Below are 12636 nucleotides of genomic sequence, written 5' to 3' on the forward strand. Positions count from 1 at the left end.
ATCCAGCCCAGACAGGAGCATTATTTGTGAGTATGCAGCATCAACCAAATGCATTGCAAAGCCACTGACAGCTCCATGTGGCTTGGCCTAGCCAGGGCTCCAAGGGGTGAGCAGGTGTTTCCTCCCACAGTCTTCCTCTGCAGCCAGGCTCGTGGATGTGCTGCCACAGCACTGCTGGAGGAAGGGTCTGTGCCTCACCTGCCCCTTGCAGGGGACCCACACTCAGCCAGGCTGGCAACTTCTTCCCACTCAACTCTCAAATCTCTGCCCCTGCCATGAATTCCTGCAAGGGAAATTCTCTGGATCATTTCTCGAGAAGGATCCTGTGACACCTGCCTCTGTTTGTGCCAGGGATGGAAAGCCTTTGCAAATGTCTTTTTGAGGGACTTGTGAAACTGCAGGAATCAGCTCATCTCTCCTGAACAGGTTAGACAGCATATGGTAGCTCCACAATTTGGTGAGTGGCAGCTATGCTTCAGCAATGGGAAGCAGGCACAGAAGCAGTATGGGACAGAACTGTTGTTCAACATCAAATTTGTACCAAACATTAAATGTAAAAAAATTAAATTACTAAAAGGTTTATTCAAAGTTTCTACTAATTAATTTTTCTATTAAAATCATGAGATGCCAAAAAAATTAATCACGGCTATTAATTAAAACAGTGCTTTGCCACATCCACAATGAGTAATGGGAATTTTTGAAAGCTGGGTAACCTGGAAGGCTTTTACAACTCTTTTTGGTGTATTCAAACTCAGGATTTAATGATCACTTATAGTGAGTCAGCACAGTCCAAGCTAACTCTACAATAAAGAAAAATAATGTCAGCTGATGGCTTTAAAACCTATACTTCAGACAAAAATAAGCAAGTGAGTATGACTGGCAGCAGAAAAATTTGAAGATCTCTTTAGTTAAGGTATTTTATTTTAAGGATTATGGGTATTGTATTTATTCAGTTAACTCAGCCCTTTTCCCTGACAGCAATTTTCTACAGAGAAAGTGCTATAGAATTCTTTTGAATTAATTGCTGTCTTAGGAGTAGCAAGTAAATTTATGGTACAATTTACATGAGTGAGGTTAGTAATTTAATTCCTTTAAATTTAGAATTTCATTGTCCTGAACTACATATTACTGTTAATCTTTGTCACATGACATAATCGTTATAAAGTGGGTGGATGGGCCTCACTAATTTACTGGGGCTTTCATCCATTTAGAAGCCTGCTTAAAGAAAGAAGACATATTACACTGGCACTGGATAAGCAGATTAAAGGAATACTGGGGCATTACGTATTATTCTTGCATTCTTAACTAAAAAAACCCCATTATTTTCCTCTATATATACATGATCTTCACATTTAATGTCTGTTCTCCTCTTGAACAAATAAACCAAAAAAACATATTGTAATAAAACTCAACTGATTTGATAGACCTCAAAACCCAGAATCATTTTATGCCTCAGCTATGCTCAGTTTTGCACATTATAGTCACACATATCTTTCTTCTCTGGTAGGGTTATTTGCTACACAATGAATGTCTGAAACAAGGATTTGAGGATCCAACTTGAAATATCAGCAAGAAAATGGTCTTACTCTGTGATGTTACATGTTGCCTCTTCCTGCTTTTCTTTCTCTCACACCTATTTGCTGTTCCTTTGTTAATTAATTCTCTGGAAAGGCCTAAAAAATAAGGAAAAAGTCATAACAAAGTTACAGATTGCTTTCCGTACCTGTCACCATAGCCATGTATCTTCTGAGGAAAAAGCACTTTTTTTCCCAATCTCTACTTAGAATTTCAAAAATGAATTTGTCTATTAACACTCACACAAAAGTAAATGCTGTTTTGCTTGCACCAGCCTATCTGGGAAAACTCAACTGGATAAAAATCAGCAAAACCTGCAATTACAAATCAGTTGCTTTCTTGCTAGAAATCTGTCATTTAGAGGGTTTCAAGATAGTATTTTGTGATAGTTTTTTTTGGCATTTTATTTTACATTATTTTATTAAGCCTTATTAAAAGCAGAATAGCTACTTTACATTTTCAGAATCCTTAAAGATATCATGATCAAGTTCACAAAGTTTTCACTGAAACATCTTTTACTTGCTTCTTAAGCCAAAAGACCTTGATAATGAAATAGCTGGACATATGGATATTGCATTTGCATAATGAATATTATGATTACTATATGTGAATAAATCAAAAGTAAAAATTTTAGAAAAATTAAAATTAATATAATACAATATAAGAATTATGTTCATAATTTACACTAAATTTTACAATACCTTCAATATCCTTTTTATCACAATGAAATTTAAAGGAAGTATTTTGTTATAATCCAAAGCAACTTTTTAATAAAAAAATATTTTGTGAAAAATTTCTACTCCCTTGCATAGGCAGGAACCATGAAATAAACTTAGCTCTTCATCCCAGAATTAGGAGACAGAAACATCTACTTCTCCTTTATTATTTATCTGGAAACATGAATTCCCATAAATTGACATTATTCACTTTTACTTCCTGCAAAATTGTATAAAGTAATAAATACATAAAAATTAAAAATATTGTGACATAAAACTGAAGGAGATATTTCAACTTCATACCATTTTTTTTAGTAAATTATAAAATCTAGAATTTCTGGGGCTTGAAAAACATACAGAAACACAGATGATATTTTATTTTTTTTTTCGCTCAAGAAAATCTTCTAACCCATTTGGAGTGCAATGACAGCTCAAAATTCCATTCTGAGATTCCAGAATGCTGGAAAATTTGGCACTGCAGGAAAATTAAAGCTCTAACTTTGATGAAACTTTGCATTCGACCCCACTGAGCTAGAGAGACCTCAGTGCCGCTCACTCATCTCAGCGTCTCATCTTACAGAGGTGTGATGAAACATTGATTTTTTTTTAATGCATTTTAGCTTAGCATACAAGTGTTCAGGTATTAATCTGATCCTCTTTTCTTTTCCGTGGCTGCAGAGAAACATTTTATTGTTTTAAGGAGTAGACTAAAGGCTTCTCTCACTCTGCTGTTTGATCTGACCACTTGTGATTATGTCTGCAATCTTTCAGTCTCACACTAAGCCTTCCAGCACAGCACATCCCAGGAGCCAGCATGTTCTCCTGGAGGGACTTGCAGCTGCAGGACACAAAGTGCTTCAAACTGGCTTTGAGTCAATGCCACCTTGTGACGCATCAGCAGGAAGAGGCATGAACTTCTCTGGAGTCGCACTGCGGGCAATACTTGAAAGGGCATTCAGAGCTCCTTTTTACAGGCAGCTCTCACTATTTCAGTGAGTCCATGCTCCACACAAGCTCTGCTCAGGATTTTCTATGTAAAGTACCTTAAAAGTACCTTAAAGTACCTGCAAAATGCATTGTTGTAGTCCTCCACCAACAAAATCAGAACAGCTGAATTGCTGTGGGTTTTACTCATACTCATCTCCTGCATAGTAAATCTGTTCTGGCCACATGCTTCTCATGATGCTGACAGGAGGGCTGGACTGTCCAGCAACAGCAGGAATTGTCTGGGCTGCAGTCACTCACCAACTACAAAACCTCTTGCACGTGGAGTTAAACTGGGAACAAAGCCACATCCAGGAACGTGTATATTTTCCCACCTGTTTTATCTCCAGTGCAGTTGTATCAACAAGCTTCTGTTTCCTATTTGAAATCAGTTTCCTGAACACACAGTTCCTATCCTGTAGATCTCCTGGCACCATATGCCTAGATTCTCCTAAACTCAGTAAGCTTTTGATAAGATCAAATTAGGCATGAGTCAGAAGTTCTTCATGTTCACCACAGAGCTGATTTCTACTCCACATTTTCCCAGAATAAAATTCCAATTGGTTTATTTTTGCAGACTCACAGGACATGTCCCAGAATTGAGTGTTTGGAGGATGAGGAGACAGCAGTATCCCAGATCACCTGTCAACAGTACAGTGGAAAAAGAGACAGGAAGATGGCTCCTGCTGGGAAAACAGAAATGGGACAATCTCACTTTGCTCATTATGGAAACATGGCCACTGTCTTTTCCGTCTTTGAAAAACAAAAAGACAAATCAAAAATATTATTATTTGTTCCAACAATTACAGTGACCTTTAAACCTGAAATTTGGCTTGCTAAGGATTTCTGGCCTCACAGTTTCTTTTAAATTCATATTCCAAAAATGCTTTCCAAAAATGCATTTGGAGTAACTGGAAGTATTCCACTGTGCAGCTGCAGATAAACCCAATTTCCAACAGGCTGGTTCCAACATCTGCCTCCTGTTTTAACCTGGTTTGAGGGAGTCAGTCCATTGGCTGGTTGCCCCAGTGCAGATCACAGGTTTTGCTTGCTTTGACAGTTCATCACATGCAATATCCAGTTCAATTCCCTGGCAGTTCAGAACCTTTGGAGAAGTCAGCCAGGAAAGTCATCTTTGTGCCAGCAAGGCACTGCTTGCCCTGCACTGCAGCTAATGGCTTTTTGTTAAATTCAGTAGCTGTCTCAAGAGTTCAGAAGAGAAATATGAGGCTGTGATTTAATGAAGTAATTTGATTACATAGAAATCAATCCCCTGGTAGGACTGGATAACTGCAACAAAAATGCCTACCTAATTTGACACAACTTCTACTTAAATCATTCTATAAGCTTGTGCTTAAGCACTTTGTTAAATGAAGACTTAAGCAGAGGAAGACAGTGCCTTTGTGCTCTCTTTGGGATAACAATCTGAAATGCTTTAAATTGGGTTTGCACCTCTTACATTTTTTATATAGTTTCCTAAATCAAAACAATCAGCTACAGAAAAAAAGAGAAACTATGGAAGTTTCTCAAGCTGAAAAGTGTTTCAAAACTGCCTTTTTCTTGAACATGATTTTAGTCGGATATTGTCATATATGAAGTTGTATATTACAACTAAATTAGATTTAAATATTTTAGGCTGTAAGGAGTCAAACTTACCAATGTGCTTAGCACACTACTCCTGGAATGCTTGTAGTCTCCAAATTCTTTATTGCTACTTAACCATATCTATGTGGGGAAAACCCTTGCATATTTTAGCTTCTACCTCTTCTTTAAGACGTTCAAATTTGTTGGTGGGAAAGAAGGTTATTTTAAGAATGGGAGATAATATAAAAGCACAATTTCCTTTCATCAGACTTGTTTCTCTCTTGCACTCTTGTTTCTAGCTCTGCATCTAAACCTCCACAACTTGGAATAAATGTTTACAAGACACAATATTTTTGGATTACAATTTGGACACAAAATTATTGGATTTTTCTTGTGGATGTGCAGATGCAGCCCAAGAGCTGGGGTTTAATGATGCACATAGATTGAATGCAGAAATGGATACATTTCACCAGAAATAAAAGTCAGGAGCAAACCTGGTTACCTGCATACTCCTTTGTACACCCATTGGCCTGCCTCAGCTCAGTAGATGGAAGCACACATATTTAGATTAACACCTGCAATACAACATTGAGTATAAACTTGTAGAATACCTCGAGTGTATAACATTTTCTTCTTTTTTTTTTCATTCAAGCAAAAAAAGCCCTCTTCTCTAATGCACTGCTGGTGGAAAGGTGTCTTCTGGGTGAGACGTGTTTCTGAGTAAGCTCCCATGATCCAACAGCATTTTTGGTGGTCTAAGCAAAAAAGATTAATTTCCTTGGGGAGTCACAGGTTATCACACTTGGGCCCAGCCTCCTGAGGTGCAGGTCAGGTGCTTCCCCTCAGTCTTGCCAAGAAGAAGGGGCTTTGCATGCAAAGACTGAGGCACCATGAGGTGCTGAAGCACAGCAGCTCATCCTCAGTGGAGAGCAGCTTGCAGCAGAGCTGCTGGAGAGATGATCACACCTTCTTTTAAACATGGCACATAATAATGTTGTTTTTGTGAAATGATGAACTATTAAATCTGTAGAACATATAGATGAGAGAAAAAGTGTTCACAGGCCTGCTGTAATTTATGAACATGTGGTGCACAGATGTTACATGAGATTTTTCTTCCCTTTACTTTTGAAAATTTGGATTACATTTTCTCTCCTTCTCTCTAGTGTTCAAACTCTGTGTTTCATGCTTTATTAGATATCTCAGCAGGGTAAATGGATGATTAATAATTGTTGATGACAGATATTTGGTTTCTTTAAGGTGTGGAGTGAAAGATAAATATAATGGGAACAGTTGTACCTATGTATGACAACTAAGCCTCTATAAGACTCTGTTAGAGTTATCCATGATTTATGGGGATGTCACCATTGACCCTAGATAGGGAAAACCTCTTAAATTTCTCTTATTGTAATCATCACCTTTTCTTCAGATATCAGGGGGGGAATATCCCCTAAAAAGAAAAAAAAAAAAAAAAGACAAAGAAAGAAAAATGTAACTTTTTCAGGGTTGGGAGATGTTTTGATGAACACCCAGTTCCTGATAGTAGTACAATTAAAGCTTTCTTCAGAGAAATACAGCTTCTGTGCTACCATCTCTCAATTAAGCCTTGAGAACAAACAAGAACATAGTGTGTGTGTGTGTGCTGGCATCCAGGGCTGAGCCCATAAAGGCTCACCTCTGACTCCAGTCCCCACTTCACTGTTCAGAAGGAAAATCAAAAAAGACAGTTCTGAATCCCTCCTGAGGTGAGATGAGCCATGCTGTCCTGACCTGGATCCTGGACAGTCATACAGAGGTAAGGTTCTGCTCCAAGACCATTTCTTTTGTAATGAGAAGCGTGTTGCCACAGCAACTTAAATTCAATTTCCAGTGTTTTAAATTCGAGGAAAAGACTGTAATGGATTAGGTAGGTGGATTGACAAAATAGCTCAAAGCAGTTGGCAAGGTGAAAGCCTTACCTCATTTCTAGGTCTATCATATACAAAATCCTCATTTACAGAAATACATCACTTCTGGTTTTCTGGGTCGTATTTGTTGGAGAAACAAACAAACAACAACAACAAAAAACCTTAACAATTTTATTAGGAGTTCTTTCTAATTTCTTTAGGTCTTCTAAAAAAACCAAAAAAAGGTTGCCAATGTAGTAATAATTTGTTTCTAATATCAACTCCTGATGATTGCTGAACCCTGAACAGAAGTGGAAATTCTGTCGGCAAAAGGTATGCCAGACAGGAACACAGATAAAGGAGAAGAAAGGTTGAAAAACAGCCAAGTGGAGGCAGCTTTTTCAATTGAAAAAAAAAGGAAGTTTGCCTTACAAGTATATACCTATAATAGTACTACATCTACTAAAAAAATTTCCATCTATTACTCATTATTATATAATAAAAGGGTTTTTTATATATAACTAATTACTTATGATATTTTCCTCATTTAAAACTTCTGCTCTACCACCCCTGCCCCGGCCCCAAACCCAACTTCCTGGAAATTTAATTCCTCCTGAAGCTAAATAGTTTAAAGACGACTACAAATTTCTCTGACTCTTAATGTTACTGCAGAATGATGGAAACTCTGCATTTCTGCACCTTTCTTCTCAGTTCCATGAAGTTTTTGTGAGTTAAATTTGCATGTAGAAAGAGAATGACTCCTTCCCACATCTGGTAATTTGTCTGGGAAACATATTGCTATAAGAAATAATCTGATTAAGGACAATAGATGAGCTTTATTCCTCTTAATTAATCATTATGCATGTTGATAAATGCCTCCTCTGAATTTTGGCCTGATAAAGGGCTTTTAAAAAAGGTTAGGAAGTCTGCTTTCTGTTAGTGGAGAAAATAGCAATCATGTTAACGTCTGGCCCCTCTGCTGTTGCTTTGCGTCTCAAGCCCACCTACACCTGGAAACCTAAGGCAAGACTGGCAGGAAGCAAATTTAATTTGAAGGGATAGGGAGGTCCTGTGTGCTGTGAGAGGCTCAAATACTCTGCACAGACATACTGGCCTCCTCCTTCACCAGGACTTCAGAAAAAATAGCAGATATATATTCTCCTATCTGCCACTTCGATCTGAGCTGTAGTCCTCCAGAACAATATAAATTAACAAAATCAATAGAAAAATCCCCTTAATTGTAATTTGGTTTGGAGCAACTTATCTTAAACATTACTAAATCAGCTTTGATTTTGATCACCACTTAATTGTGGACAAAAGGAGTGGAAAACTAAAAGTAGGGAATATGTGCCAAATGTTCCTCTGACCCACCAGGGCTGGTTTCATTACAAAATCCCACTCCATCATGCTGAAGCAAAGCAACAGCTCTCAATTGCTGAAGCAGACAAAGGAGCCAGAGGTGCAGCTCCACTCACAAGGCAGCTTCATGGCCTGGCAGGAGGCACTGTAGGGATACCCAAAACTGCTGAATTTCAGAAGAAACTCTGAGAAAAATAAGCAGAAAAATATTTTAGGCTAAAAATGGAATATAAAGCTCTTTTAACCTGTTCTCACTTGCTGCTGAGGACTGGGAGAAGCCCTAATACCTTGACAGTGTGTTGTCCTTCTGCAGCAGAGGCTTCACAGAGGGTCCCTCCAATTGGCTGCAGCAGCTCCTCCACAGCCTTTCTTGATGATGGCAAAGTCCTTCACATCAAGGATATGTGATAGTCATTGTTATTATACCAGTTTTGAACCAGTGTCTCCAGAGCTGAGATCATTCATTGTTTCAGCTACACAGGCAATATTCTTCAGCTCTGCTGTTAGCAGCAGACTATATTTCATCTCTGCCCTCCACTTGGCACAAAGAAGGATTGACAGGAAATTACCCAGGGAGATAGAATAAGTTCCACTTGGAAAAAAAGTAAATTATTTGGTTCAGGTGGGAACAAGTATGTTTTAATTCAGAAATATTTCCCTCTGGAGCAAAACTCCCACTTGACAGCTTGAAGGAGGACATGTGCCTTTGTGTGTTTCCAGGCCAAAGCAGAGGAGTGACCCAACCCTACTGTCCTCCAGCTGTTTCCTAGTGCTGGATCATGCATGTCAGGTTCAACAGCGGGGACAAAGGGATGAGACCTTTTGAGTTTCTCCACCTTCAAAAAATCTGAAACTGGCATGTTTTCAAGTATATAGAATAATAATCTCCCACTGTCTGAGGTTACTGAGCAGACTTTAACTTCTTTTAGGATTATCAGTAGTTTTCAAGCCAGTGAAAAACTGGATAGACAGCTGCCCTTGTATTTTGATGGCTCTTAAATTTTCATGCCACCCACAAGGCATTTATCTGGACTTCTATAAAGCCTTTGATACAGAGCCCCTCAACATCCTCTCTAAATTGGAGAGAAATGGATAACAGTTCACAGATGAGTGAACTGTTAGATGAATAAGTTGTAGGACAGTCACATCGGGATGGCAGTGGTAAATGGGTCAATGTCTTTGAGTCCCAATGGACTCAAGTGACAAATGGTGTCCTTCAGGGTTCAGTATTAGAATGTTATTAAATATCTTTATTAATAACATAAAGGATCAAGTGCACCCTCAGCAAATTTGCAGATGACACCAAGTCATTCTGAGTGGTGTGGGTGACACACCTGAAGGATGGGATCCATCCAGAGGGACCTAGATAAGTTTGAGAAGTGGCCCATGGGAATCTCATGAGGTTTAACAAGACCAGGTGCTAGTGCTGCACCTGGGTTGGGGCAACCCCTGGTGTCAGTCCAGGGTGAGGGATGAACAGACAGAGAGCAGCCCTGCTGAGAAGGATCTGGGGGTGTTGGTGGATGAGAGGCTGGACACGACCCAGCCACCTGCACTTGCAGCCCAGAAAGCCAAACAGAGCCTCTGCTGCTGGGCTGCATCAAAAGCAATGTGGCCAGCTGGGCAAAGGAGGAGATTCTGCTCCTCTACTCTGTCCTCCCACATGGAGAACCCACCTATAGAACTGCATCCAGTTCTGGTACCTCAACAACATGGACCTGTCAGAGCAAGTACAGAGGAGGCCACCAAGTTGATTAGAGGGATGGAGCATCTCTCCTATGAGGAAAGGCTGAGAGCACTGTGCTTGTTCAGCCTAGAAAAGAGAAGGCTTTGTGGTGACATACTTGCAGCCTTCCAGTACCTGAAGGGAGCCTACAAGAAGGTTGGAGAGTTAGTTTTTACAAGAGCATGTAGTGACAGGACAACAGGAATGGCTTCAAATTGAAGATAGTATGTTTAGATTAGATATGAGGGAAAAAATCTCCACTGTGATGGTGATGAGGCACTGGAACAGGCTGCTCAGAGAAGCTGTGGATGGCCCATCTCTGGAATCACTCAAGATGAGGTTGGATGGAGCTCTGAGAAACCTGGTCTAGTGATAGATGTCCATGCCCACAGAAGGGGGTGGAACTAGATGGTCTTTGAGATCCTTTCCAACCCAGGTGATTCCATGACTCTGTAAAGGCTGAGATGGATGTTCACATTACTTCTAAGACAATGGTGTTGAAGTTAAAGAGTAAGTGGGTTGGACAGGTTTGTAGTCTGACCAGGCGTGGTGGCTTCTGTGGTAGTCTGGAAATCACTTACAACCTCTGAGTTACTTTATCTTACAGATTAGTCATAGGTGTTACTTCACCACCAATAGTCCTATATTCTTCTAGACTAGTTCTGAAGGACAAGGACAGCTGGAGAAATGTCCTGGAAAGAACTAATTTTATAACAGATGTCCAAGTCAGCCATTCAATGTGCAAGACAGGTGTGCACAGGAATACATTTCTGTCATTCCACACATTGCTGTAAATCCCATATCCAAAAGCTGACTGGCTCTGGAAATGTGCATTTTTACAACACACAGTAACAATATGCCAGTATTAAAAATATTGACGACTTGCCCCAAATCAAATCTAGTTTTCTCTTCCAGTTTTTCTCTTCACTGCTCAGGCAGTGGAGTTCTCTCAAGATCAAGACAATGGATAGTGCATTTTTTTCCATAGAGGCTAACAGATAGAAAGACGATGATTAGGACAAAGCTATAATAGACAAAAGAGTTTTAATATTCTTGCTTTGTCTGATACATTTCAAATATGCTGCCCTGTGCTAATGAGATGAAAAAGAGGACAAACGTTCCCCTTTTCCTAGCTGATCTGATCTGCATGTAAAAATAAAGCTCTAAAAAATTTAACTGGTTCCAGCTGGATCCTGTGCAGCCCACAAAGGCCTAGTTCCTCTTAGGCAAATTAGAGCAGTGTAAATTCTTCCTATGTCATGACAGTGGCAAGTGCTCAGAATCTCTACCACTGGGAAAAGTTTTGAAGGGCACTACAAGAGCACATAACAGAGAAAAGAGGGATTCTCTTTTTTCTCTTTTTTCCTTCTCTGTAGGAGGATTTAGAGACTCACAAAAGACTGCAGTAACTAGGTGTGCATAAGAGTAGACTTCATCAGGAAACTATAGAGGACCATATTAAAAAGTGTTATTAAAAGGGTTATTAAAAAGTGGACAGGGCAAAGTAACAGAAAATACACTGTATTGGACAATTTTTCATTAGAAGCTGGAAGGACATGGTGAACTATTACGTATTTTTTTTATCGCGCATGTCTTTTACTGCTTTTGAAAATAGTCTAGGTTGCCAGCTAGATCCTTGCTGTGGGACAGCAGCCTCGCATTTATAATAACCTCACATTTTATAATAGTTCAGAGAATATAATCTTCTTTCAGTAAAGAAACAGTGCACGGCTGCCCTTTAAAAATGCACCATTGATAACAATTTGCAGGTTGAAATGTGTTGCTTTTTTTAAATCTTTCATAAGCAATATGCATTCAATAGTTAACTTTTAATGGCAGGCGTGTTGTGCATAAGTGGATCAGTTTCATGTAAATACGTGAACATATTTAAACAAACAATCTAATGCAGGCTTACCCCAATGAATGAAAAAAAAATGAATATCAATAAAATTCCAAGTTACACTGGTGTGTGCTCGTGCAATATACACCTACTGGGACTTAGTTTAAAAGTGTTTTTTGAAATATTTATTTCTCTGATATTTATTTTAATGGAAACTTTCCCAACTGCTGATGGCAGATATCATATGCTTGTGGTGATAAGAAAAATGGCAATTTTTCTGTTTCCGTGGAATGTCTTGTTTTGGCTGTATGCAAAGAAATACCATATTGTAAAGCTGGACTGAAAGCCTGTCACTGAAATGAAAATATGGAAGAAATTTAATTGTTTCCATAATTCCTTATTTGAGTTAAACAAGTCTACTCAGACATCCAACCCCTGAAAACCTGACAAAGCTGCAGATGTTAAGAATTTAAACAGGTTGTGGTTCTCTTGATAGCAAATCTTATTAAATGTTAACTGATATGGTCTATGCAAACATATGAGATACAAAATAGTAGGATCTTTTAATTTAACTCTGATGGCAGCTTCCAAATATAATCTGTAAATATTTAACCAGGGAAAAAGGTACTGGTTTTTACAGCATTTCATTAAAAACAAACCAAATAACCTAGTACACTCAATTATAGTGTAGTGCTGGCAATGACTGCTGCTCCTTCCAATACTTTTTCATAATGTCTGTTACTTTCTCCCATTTTGTGATTGCCCTGAATTTCTTCTCTTATATTATCAAAACCAGGCCTGAATCACTTTAGTTTATTTCTTTCTTCAGACCAAGGAAGAAAAGGTAGTATAATTTCTACTGAATCTTGGAATACTTTCTTTTGTACTAGCACGTATTTTCTTTTTCTAAAAATACAACATATATCCAATGTTCAAGCTTGTTGTAAAATAGAAGCTAAGCTGGCAGCA

The sequence above is a fragment of the Molothrus aeneus genome, chromosome 1 (assembly GCF_037042795.1).
Source record: "Molothrus aeneus isolate 106 chromosome 1, BPBGC_Maene_1.0, whole genome shotgun sequence".
Lineage (NCBI taxonomy): Eukaryota > Metazoa > Chordata > Aves > Passeriformes > Icteridae > Molothrus > Molothrus aeneus.